Source organism: Schistocerca americana, chromosome 7 (genome assembly GCF_021461395.2).
Source record: "Schistocerca americana isolate TAMUIC-IGC-003095 chromosome 7, iqSchAmer2.1, whole genome shotgun sequence".
In the NCBI taxonomy this organism is placed as follows: Eukaryota; Metazoa; Arthropoda; class Insecta; order Orthoptera; family Acrididae; genus Schistocerca; species Schistocerca americana.
This window is the reverse complement of record NC_060125.1, coordinates 97,594,979-97,606,531: the sequence shown is the minus strand read 5'-3', so window position 1 is coordinate 97,606,531 and position 11,553 is coordinate 97,594,979. Positions and strand designations below refer to the sequence as shown.

General features: G+C 42.8%; 1 pseudogene; it reads left to right on the top strand.

Annotated features, from left to right (window-relative positions):
- The first annotated feature begins 10,905 nt into the window (after positions 1 to 10,905).
- Positions 10,906 to 11,023, top strand: LOC124623428 (annotated as a pseudogene).
- Positions 11,024 to 11,553: the final 530 nt, after the last annotated feature.

Sequence of the window (11,553 nt, the reverse complement as noted above, 5' to 3'; positions counted from 1 at the left end):
TCAAAGATATAGTAGCAACAGCAATTGAGAGATTCATACCTCATAAATTGGTAAGAGATGGAATTGATCCCCCGTGGTACACAAAACAGGTCCGAACGGCAACGGAAAAAGCATGCGAAGTTCAGAAGAACGCGAAAACCCGAAGATTGGTTAAAATTTACAGACGCGCGAAATTTGGCTCAGACTTCAATACGAGATGCCTTTAATAGGTTCCACAACGAAACATTGTCTCGAAATTTGGTAGAAAATCCGAAGAAGTTCTGATCGTATGTAAAGTACACAAGCGACAAGACGCAGTCAATACCTTCGCTGCGCAGTGCCGATGGTACTGTTACCGACGACTGTGCCGCTAAAGCGGAGTTATTGAACACAGTTTTCCGAAATTCCTTCACCACGGAAGACGAATGGAATATTCCAGAATTTGAAGCACGAACAGCTGCTAGCATGAGTTCATTAGAAGTAGATACCTTAGGGGTTGCGAAGCAACTCAAATCGCTTGATACGGGCAAGTCTTCAGGTCCAGATTGTATACCGATTAGGTTCTTTTCAGATTACGCTCTTACAATAGCTCCCTACTTAGCAATCGTATACAACCGCTCGCTCACCGATAGATCTGTACCTACAGATTGGAAAATTGCGCAGATCGCACCAGTGTTTAAGAACGGTAGTAGGAGTAATCCATCTAACTACAGACCCATATCATTGACGTCGGTTTGCAGTAGGGTTTTGGAGCATATACTGTATTCAAACATTATGAATCACCTCGAAGGGAACGATCTATTGATACGTAATCAGCATGGTTTCAGAAAACATCGTTCTTGTGCAACGCACGAAGTAATGGCCGCTATCGACAGGGGATTTCAAGTTGATTCCGTATTTCTAGATTTCCGGAAAGCTTTTGACACCGTTCCTCACAAGCGACTTCTAATCAAGCTGCGGGCCTATGGGGTATCGTCTCAGGTGTGCGATTGGATTCGTGATTTCCTGTCAGGAAGGTCGCAGTTCGTAGTAATCGAGGGCATAGCAGGTGGCAGTTGACGCTAAATAACGAAAAGTGCTAGGTGATCCACATGAGTTCCAAAAGAAATCCGTTGGAATTCGATTACTCGATAAACAGTACAATTCTCAAGGCTGTCAATTCAACTAAGTACCTGGGTGTTAAAATTACGAACAACTTCAGTTGGAAAGACCACATAGATAATATTGTGGGGAAGGCGAGCCAAAGGTTGCGTTTCATTGGCAGGACACTTAGAAGATGCAACAAGTCCACTAAAGAGACAGCTTACACTACACTCGTTCGTCCTCTGTTAGAATATTGCTGCGCGGTGTGGGAACCTTACCAGGTGGGATTGTTGGAGGACATCGAAAGGGTGCAAAAAAGGGCAGATCGTTTCGTATTATCACGTATTAGGGGAGAGAGTGTGGCAGATATGATACGCGAATTGGGATGGAAGTCATTACAGCAAAGACGCTTTTCGTCGCGGCGAGATCTATTTACAAAATTTCAGTCACCAACTTTCTCTTCCGAATGCGAAAATATTTTGTTGAGCCCAACCTACATAGGTAGGAATGATCATCAAAATAAAATAAGAGATATCAGAGCTCGAACAGAAAGGTTTAGGTGTTCGTTTTTCCCTCGCGCTGTTCGGGAGTGGAATGGTAGAGAGATAGTATGATTGTGGTTCGATGAACCCTCTGCCAAGCACTTAAATGTGAATTGCAGAGTAGTCATGTAGATGTAGATATAGAAACTTTCTACCTTACTGTACCGTGAGTGTCCGCAACGGGTGTTACAACATTAGCCTATCAGTGTTCTGCACTCTACGTTCTGCAGTTTTCTGGGACATAATGTGGAAATAAAAGCACTAGAGTCGATTTTTCTCAATACCTTTCTGAAACTGAATAGTTCATTATTACTTTGTCTTCCAGAAACTTCTAGTCTCGCCCGAACAATAAATTTCAATTAAAAAACGTGGCATCTTTCATTTAGAATATTTCAAAAGTATTACGTGAGCAAAATTTTCAGCCTCACAGCGTGTATAAACAAGACTGGCGTCTATAAAAATATTGGCAGAAAAGGCGAAGAAATAAGTTGCATCAGTTACTGCCGCAGCACTTGGAAACCTTGTGACAGTTTGCTTCGCAATAGATGCTGCCGGAGACTTTGGTCCACCATTGTTTCTGTTCCCCCATAAAATCTCCCGGGACGGTTGTCAGCGACGTGGTACTGTCATTATGTGAATAATATGTGTCACAATGTAGATGGAGAAAATATCGCTACTCTGCAACTATTATCCGCTAATTTCCCTATGGGCTTGACAGCCCCCCCTCCCCCCACCACCACCCCTCCCACAAAGCTGCAAACCACATATTATATACGGCGAATGAATATGTTACAATTGCGCCGTATGTGTGTTACAAGTGACCTGCACATTTTTAACATAAATTTAAATATAGTGTAAAACATGGTAGAAATATTAGTAATGAAAACGTATTCAGAACTGCAGAAGAAACAAGGATTTCATTCAATAAATTACATCGTTTTACACCGCAAGTGGGTTGTTAGATAGGGGCTTCTGGAAATAAGTTACACATGTCGTCCCTCACTAGGGCCGCTGTGCTTGAGAGTGGCATATTGTCAGAAGACAGCAACATTTTCGGTGTCCTGCAAACACAGTTCTGCTGCGGTACGGTTAACAGATGCAGTACAGCGTCCAATTGAAATAGTGTACCAACACTGTCACACACTGATGCAATTTCATAACTTTTACTCATAAGGTATTTTTTTTGACTTTCCAAGGTTTTTACTAATACTCTTCATAATGTTATATATATACTAGGTATGAAATATATCAACTCGCCACCATGAAACAACGTAAACGTCAAAAGATTAAAATAAATGTATACTAATGAAAACCTATCACTATTATAATACTATATCAACGTCTGTTTTGTTTTTCTGCGTGACATACTTCATGTAACTAAAATCAACCTAGTGATGTCTGGCCAGAGACTTTTGTTAAAAAGACCAAACGGAAAGCAATTCTCTGTATCTTTCTCTGTAAAACAAACGGCATGTTGTACTTATTCTCGTCATACACGCGTTTTTTATCGTATGGTTGTAACACAAGCATCCATGTTTCTATTTACCGTAATTTGGACGTAAACAGAGCGTTCTGTTTTGTGTATGTGGAATCCATTTAAAATATTATACCTGATTACGTCCCATGTTAATAATCGTAATTTTGTACGAATTTTTGCATTTATTCAGAGGCTGTAAAGAAAGGATTGGTGACGAATTGTTCGAACGTATAACGACGGAACACATTACGGGTTCTTTCGTTATCTGTAAAGTATCTCTAACCAGAACCTCCCCGAGATCAATTCTAGGATCACGTCTTTTAGTTCCTTGTTAGGTTGATCAGTTGCCTTCGAACAATGGCGTCTGCAATCGCTTCACTGGCTTGATGTACCGTGTCTCACCGTAACCGAAAGGCGGCAACCTGAAATATTACGTGAATGTGTAGTTTTCATCTTCTAACAGCACTCGTTAATTCCATTTATCTAGAATTTTGGATGAGGTCTACAATCTTTGGACGTGTCTCTTGCTCGACGCGGTATTACATTATAATCGGTGGTTAATAACCAAGTTGAATTCTTGCTGTCACTTACTGAAAAATTTTTCATTTCAAGTGTTTGAACAAAAAATTATTGTAATCACGAATGAATAAAAATGATAACATGGGACGTAATCAGGTCTGATATTTTAAATGACTTCCACATACACAGTTATAACAACACGCTCTATTTAATTCAAAATTACGGTACATAGATATATGAAAGCTTACATTACAACAACCAGACGATAAAAACTACATAAGAATGGCGAGAATAAATGAAGTACAAAATTCCGTTTGTTTAACAGAAAATGATTCAGAGAGTTACTTTTCGTTTGACCTCTTTAACAAAAGTCTCTGGTCAGATATCGTTACGTTGATTTTAAATACATGAAGTATTCCACAAAGAAAAACAAAACGGAAGTTCCTATAGTATTACAATAGTAATATGTTTTCAATGGTGTACTTTTATTTTATACTCTATACTTTTTAGTTGTTTTATTGTGAGGCGTTAATATATTTCATAGGTAGCAAATATAACGCTATGAAGTGCATCAGTGGAACTTCGGAATGAACAACAAAAATGGTATCACCTTGCAGATACGATAAAAGTAGTATCCTACGGTTAAAATATCACTGACTGAAGACTAGATTCAGTCATCTCACACAAATACCTGAGTTTGGCAATCTGTAGGGATATTATGTGGAATGATCACGTACGGTCCGTCGTTGATAAAGCGGTTGGGAGACTTCGGTTCATTATTAGGATTCCGGAAAATGCAGTCAGGCTGCACTCTACAAATAACACTGACCGAAATACACTTGTGCAGCCCAATTTCAAACATCACTCAAGTGTGTGAGACCCATAACATACAGGATTAATAGGGGATATTGAGCTTAGGCAGAGAAAGGCGGGCGCGAATGGTCACGTATTTGTTTGATTCGCGGCTGACCGTTACAGAAATTTTGAGAAACCCTCGAAAGCCTGCTTGCAGAATTTCAGCCGCGACGAATCGCTCGCCCAGCGGCTGTGAAGACAAAATCAGGCTGATTAAAGCAAGTACAGGAATTCAAGAAGTCATTCATCCCGCGTTGTACGCTTGATGTCAGCTGCAGCGGAGTTAGTGGCAAAGAGTGAAAATGTGTTCCGGACCGACAATCGAACCCAGGATCTTCCTCTTACTAGGCAGTTGCGTTAACCACTGTGACCACCCCGCTCCCCGCACACAGTGTTTATCGCAATTGCACGGATTATCTCGGAACACCCCTCGGCCGACACACATTCCCACCCAGCGTCAAATCTCTGCATATTGCATATCAGTCACGAAGATAAGACGCAAGAAATTAGGATTCATACAGGGGACTTCAGATTGTCGTTTTTCTCTCCCTCTTCCTGCAAGTAGAACAAGAAAGGGAACAACTAGAAGTGATACAGGGCACCCTTCGCCACGCACCACGTAGTGGCTTCCAGATAACGTATGTAGATGCAGATGTAGAAACCAGACACTTTTATTCTTGATCGTGAAAACATGTTTGAGGCACTTAACATAGTACTACTCCCTGTCAGGAACGAATCAATCATACTAATCTTGTGTTCTGGAATGTCTAACTGGGACATTTTGTAAGTTAAGCCATCATGCGAGACTTTCTTTGACGCTTTTTCGATGTCGAGAAAAGCTGCTCATGTGCTACGTTTCCTGTCTCTCACCCTGCATATGTGTTCCATTAGACGTAAGGATCGGTGGATGGTGCTATGTTCTGGGCAGCGTAATTAGTTAGCACACTGGACTCGCATTCGGGAGGACGACGGTTCAATCCCGTGTCCGGACATCCTGATTTAGGTTTCCAGTGATTTCCCTAAATCGCTCCAGGCAAATGTCGGGATGGTTCCTTTGAAAGGGCACGGCCGACATCCTTCCCCATCCTTCTCTAATCCGATGAGACCGATGACCTCGCTGTCTGGTATCCTCTCCAAACAACCCAACCCCAACACAACCTAGGGTAATTATGTTGCTGTCTTTCAGAAATTGAATGAGGGCTCTTTGGTAAAACAGTCTAGTATTGTGATGTAATAATAACGCAGCACGTGACGTCATACGTACGCAATAAGAGATATAAAGGTGGTGGTGGTTGTTGGGATGTTTAAGGGGGACTAAACAGCTAAGGTCATCAGTCCCCCAGATATAAAGGAACTCTGGCAATATTTTGTTTTGTGCTGTATCCCAAGCGGTACAGAGGCTACATTGTCGTTTGGGTAGCCTGCTCTTGAGCCGTTAAGCGGCAAATAGACGCACCTGAAGGACGATGGCGCAGCAATGCGGCTACAGCCACGGCGGCTTGTCTGATGCGGCCAAGTTTACATGGAAGGGTACCTTGCAAAGCACACCAGCCACTCGGGTCAGCCACCGTGCCTGACTAATACCTTGTCAGGCGACGTCTTCGTCTTCGGCCAATGGGCCGCTGAGTACAGCTGTATGAGGCAGCGCTTACGCTGGACTGATGGTGTGGAGCCAGTTGTCGACGCTGCTCCAGCCGTGTGGATTTATTACATTTAATTCTTTGTTTGTTGCTACGCTTCTGGAAAATGATCTTTCGGTCATAATGGACTTCAGTATTGAGAAATTTATTATAAAATTTAGAGAGACGACTACTTTTTAGGACTTATTTTCCAATGGACAAGGAGATAAGAATCTGAAAAAAAGAATGTGGGAGGAAATGATTATGATATCTGAAGGCACCGAATATGCAAAACACAGAAACAGAACTCACTGCGTAAGTTCTTCCACCTTTATTTCTATTTAATTAACACAACATGTAAGTATACATCGTGCAAAACAATTAAAGAGACACTTTTTTCAAACGCTGTCATTGCGTTGCTTCATATGACCTGGTGCCGATACTTGAAAAAAGTCAGAGTTCAGGATTTCATGTAAGGCATAGGATAGGTTAATGACGTCACATTGGCACCAAATTTCAGCACAATTGTGGCCAGTGCCACCGTGGTCGTGGACACGATGGGAAGGCCGCCATATTCCCGTCCCTCTCACCCACATCCCTTTCTCTTGATCTCTCTGAGACGGTGGTCAGAACTGTACCGCACACCGCGGGTGGCTGAGGAAAACATTTCAGACACAACGCCTCTCATAAGTGACGCAAAAGGCGTCAGGAGGTGACATAAGGGGCATCAAGGAAACCACCCCTTCCTTGGAACGTTCATTCATACGCGGCTGGCCAGTTTGCAGTGCAATGAGCAACATAACGACGTTCTTCATGACCTTTGACACTGATGATAACCCCAGGCGATTGAACTCTTCTTTTAGGACATCGTGGAGCTGCAACCGCGCTGATTGTGATCTGACCCCATTGGACGGTAGCACGAGTGCAGTTTTTTCCATGGAATACAGGGTGGAACAACTAGGGACCATTCAAAATCACTCGATCAAATTTGAACCTGATCCGAAGCAGCAAAGAACGTTTATTCTTCTTCAGCCCTCATGTTTTGCGCCCTCCCAATACGTGATCACGAGCGCGAGGGGGTGCAACATTGGCACATGTGTGAATAAAATGGCAAAGCGTCCGTCCAAGACCCTCCAGTTTGGCAACACCCTCCGTACCACATGTGCCCTTTTTTGAGCACTTTAAAAGTATACTTGTACAGAGACAACAATGGACTGATTCTTAGGCGTCTTTCGTGTGAAACCTTATGGAACTTAACTGCTAAGGTCATCACTCCCTAAGCTTACACACTACTTAAACTAAATTAGCCTAAGGACAAACACACACACCCATGCCAGAGGGAGGTCTCGAACCTCCGCCGGGGCCAGCCGCACAGTCCGTGACTGCAGCGCCTAGACCGCTTGGCTAATCCCGCGCGGCCTAGGCGCCTTGTGGTTACAGCCCCTTGACATCCCTCTGCTGAGTCATGCTACACTGCTGCAATAACTGCTTATGGCCAGCAAAATCAGGGAATCTTGATTATCCTCTGAAAACTGATCTAATATATAACCTCCTTTTCATATGCTTATGTTAAACACTTTATACGGTTTTACAACATTCTATGAATGCTGGCGCTCCTACTTTGTATGTAAGCTTGATCTATTCATTTTAAGTTGTAAGTATTATGATTGGTATTCTTCGGAATTTCTAGTCGCTGTTGGCAGTGTGTCACAGTTTGTTGTTCTTTAACGAAGGTATGTGTTTTTCTGTTGCTCGTCTGCTGTACATTTGTTTGTTTTTCACAAAATTTTATATACTTCTCTGGAGATCAACTATAGTTTTTCCCCGACCTTTTGTACTTTTCTGGTGCTCAGCTACTAGACATTAACAAACTTTTTTATTACTTATTCGTTGTAGATATCTTTATCGCCCGATTCGTGTTTGATGTCGGCTTTTCTGTTACTTAGGCATGTGTCAAAAATGGTTCAAATGGCTCTGAGCACTGTGGTGCTTAACATATGAGGTCATCAGTCTCCTAAAACTTTGAACTACTTAAACCTAACTAACCTAAGGACATCATACACATCCATACCCGAGGCAGGATTCGAACCTGCGACCGTAGCGGTTCCCGACTGAAGCGCCTAGAACCGTTCGGCCACCACGGCCGGCAAGCATGTGTCGAACTTCCGAAGATGATGGATTAATCTATTGGAACCGGTAAGGGGAATTTACCAGTTTTTTTATTTTCTTTTTTTTCCTTGGGTTTTTTGTTTTTTTTTTTTTTTTTGTAAATGATGACTGATTCCTGTTTTGGTGAAAATATTGTGGCTCACAGCCCTGTTTCTGTCTGAGGCGGCTGAAATGTAACCCTATCATGTAAGTGAGAATAACTGGTGCGTCAAGACTGTAACGTTTTCTTTTTGATGGTAATCTTTTTCATATTTGGCATTGATTTGACAATCTTGGATTCGTCTCACATGTTTGGGAGATCTGTAGTGAAAACTAACAGTGGTCAATTGTAACATTTTTCCGGAAAATGTCATTCGTACAATTTCCCAGGGGTGGAAGTAGGCTTCAGATGTCTTCCATAATGAATAGAGTACAGCAGGTGGACGTTCGCTTTTGAGTTGGTTGTGTGAGATGGCGGAACGTCCCTTTAACGTACTGAAATGCAGATACATTCTCTGGGGTATTTTTCTAGTGATTTCCAGGTTAAAGAGTTCACTTAAATTAAACGGAACCGATCAGCCGCCATGTCATCCTCTCATCCCAGGGAAGTCACTGCCTGCGGATACGAAGAGGCATGTGGTCAGCACACCGCTCTCCCGATCGTCGTCAGTTTTCGTGACGGGAGCCGCTACTTCTCAGTCAAGTAGCTCCTCAGTTTGCCTTACAAGGGCTGAGAGCACCCCGCTTGCCAACAGCGCTCGGCAGACCGGATGGCCACCCATCCAAGTGATGGCCCAGCCCGACAGCGTTTGACTTTGGTGACCTGACGGGAGCCGGTGTTACCACTGCGGCAAGGCCGTTGCTGCTTTAACTAATATATGAAAATATATGTTAGTTATTGTAATTTTATTTCATGTAGTATTTAGTTTTGTAAGTAGGCTGTTTAGGTTTTTATGTTGGTAACGCCACGTTCTGTATGAAAATCACTGACTGTGCTGTGTGCAGTCTGTGGCTGGTTGCACTCATTGTTGGAATATTCCTTTGTGTAGTGTTGGGCAGTTGGATGTGAACAGCGCGTAGCGTTGTGCAGTCGGAGGTGAGCCGCCAGCAGTGGTGGATGTGGAGAGAGAGATGGCAGAGTTTTGAGAGCGGACGATCTGGACGTGTGTCCGTCAGAAAAACGAAATTTGTAAAGATGGATGTCATGATATATATATATATATATATATGAGTGTGTGTGTGTGTGTGTGTGTGTGTGATGACTTTTGAACACTATTAAAGTAAATACATTGTTTGTTCTCTATCAAAATCATTCATTTGCTAACTATGCCTATCAGTAGTTAGTGCCTTCAGTAGTTCGAATCTTTTATTTAGCTGGCAGTATTAGCGCTCGCTGTATTGCAGTAGTTCGAGTAGTAAAGATTTTTGTGAGGTAAGTGATTCATGAAAGGTATAGTTTATTTTTAGTCAGGGCCATTATTTTGTAGGGCTTATTGTGAGTCAGATTGCGTTGCGCTAAAAATATTGTGTGTCAGCTTAGTGATGATCAGAATAAGTAAAGAGAGAAATGTCTGAGTACGTTCAGTTTTGCTCAGCTGTTTGAAAATCAAATAACGTAAGAGATTTACCAGCACAGTCATTCATAATTTTTCTAAGGGGACGTTTCAGTTTATATTTTCGCATATGGACGGAGCTATTGAGTTTTAATCTAAACATGACGTTATGATGCAGTGGTAATGGTGCTCGTGGGACTTTTGTAACTCTTACAACTGACTCCTAGTTAAAACGAAGTTTTTTATGTCTGTTTGTGTATAATTTAGCTTATTTGAGCAGTATATTTAAGTGGTCTGTGTTAATTTCTTTTGTAACAGCCAGAGGAATTGCAAGCCTACAACGGAGAGGGGAATTTGGCACAAGAAACTAAGGAATCTGCTGTTGCTGGGGGAGCTTTAAACTGCAGAAAATCAGTGAGCGGTGTGTTGAGAGAATCCTGCGTATTTCACGTGCCTTACACGGATCTGGTCAGAAAATTACGAAAAACGAGATTCCGAAAGTAGACTACAAGCCACAGAACGGTGCAATCAGTGCCGCACAGGAGAAGAAACTTGCAGATCACATCAAACATTCTGCCGATCTGCAAAATGGGTTGCCCACGATGCCTATAGAATGCAAGGGGCGTTACAATGTTAACCTATCTGTGTGCTCCACTCTACGCACTGAAGTTTCTCGAGGTATCATGTGACAAGAAAATGGCCAGAGTGGATTGACTGAACACCTTTCTGGAATGGAATACTTCATTATCAGTTCGTCGTTCTGAACCAACTAGGCTCGCCGAAAAATAAATTCCAATAACGAAAACGTGACATCATTCTTCATGAATCTTTTTTCAAAAGTGTCCGATGACCACAAGCTTGAGTCCGGAAACATGTGTAATGTAGAGGAGACTGGTTTCCATATTGTGCATGTTCCAACAAAAATGTTGGCTGAGAAGGGGAAGAAACAAGTTGTGGCAGTTACTTCCGCAGCAGAATGTGGAACTTTTGTGAGTGCTACTGCAACAGTGTTCCTCAAATATTTCCGTTCCCTAGTAGAATCCCCGCAGCGATTTATTGACAAGTGGTCTTATTACTATGTGAATCATATTCGTCATAATGTATTTGTAAGAAGGTATTACAATATTTCCGACAACGGCCGTGCCGCAGTGGTAACACCGGTTCCCGTCAGATAACCGAAGTAAAGCGCTGTCGGACTGGACTAGCACTTGGATGGGTGACCATCCAGTCTGCCGAGCGCTGTTGGCTAGCGAGGTGCACTCAGTCCTTGTGAGGCAAACGGAGGAGCTACTTGACTGAGAAGTAGCGGCTCCGGTCACGAAAATTGAGAACGGTCGGGAGAGCGGTGTGCTAACCACATGCCTCTCCGTAGCTGCGTCCAGTGACGCCCCTGGGTAGAGGGGATGACACGGCGGCCGGTCAGTATCGTTGGGCCTTCGTGATCTGTTCTGGAGGAGTTTCTGTTTTTTAGTGTTTATTACAGTAATACCACTATTATCTACAATTGATAATGTGTTACAATTGAACCCAATGTATGCTACAGCAGATCAAAAAAATGTTCAAATGTGTGTGAAATCCTATGGGACGTAACTGTTAAGCTCATCAGTCCCTAAGCTTACACACTACTTAACCTGAATTATCCTAAGGACAAACACACACGCCCATGCCAGAGGGAGGACTCGAACCTCCGCCGGGAGCAGCCGCACAGTCCATGACTGCTGCGCCCAAGACCCCTCGGCTAGTGCCGCGCGGCTACAGCAGATCAACACAGTTGTATG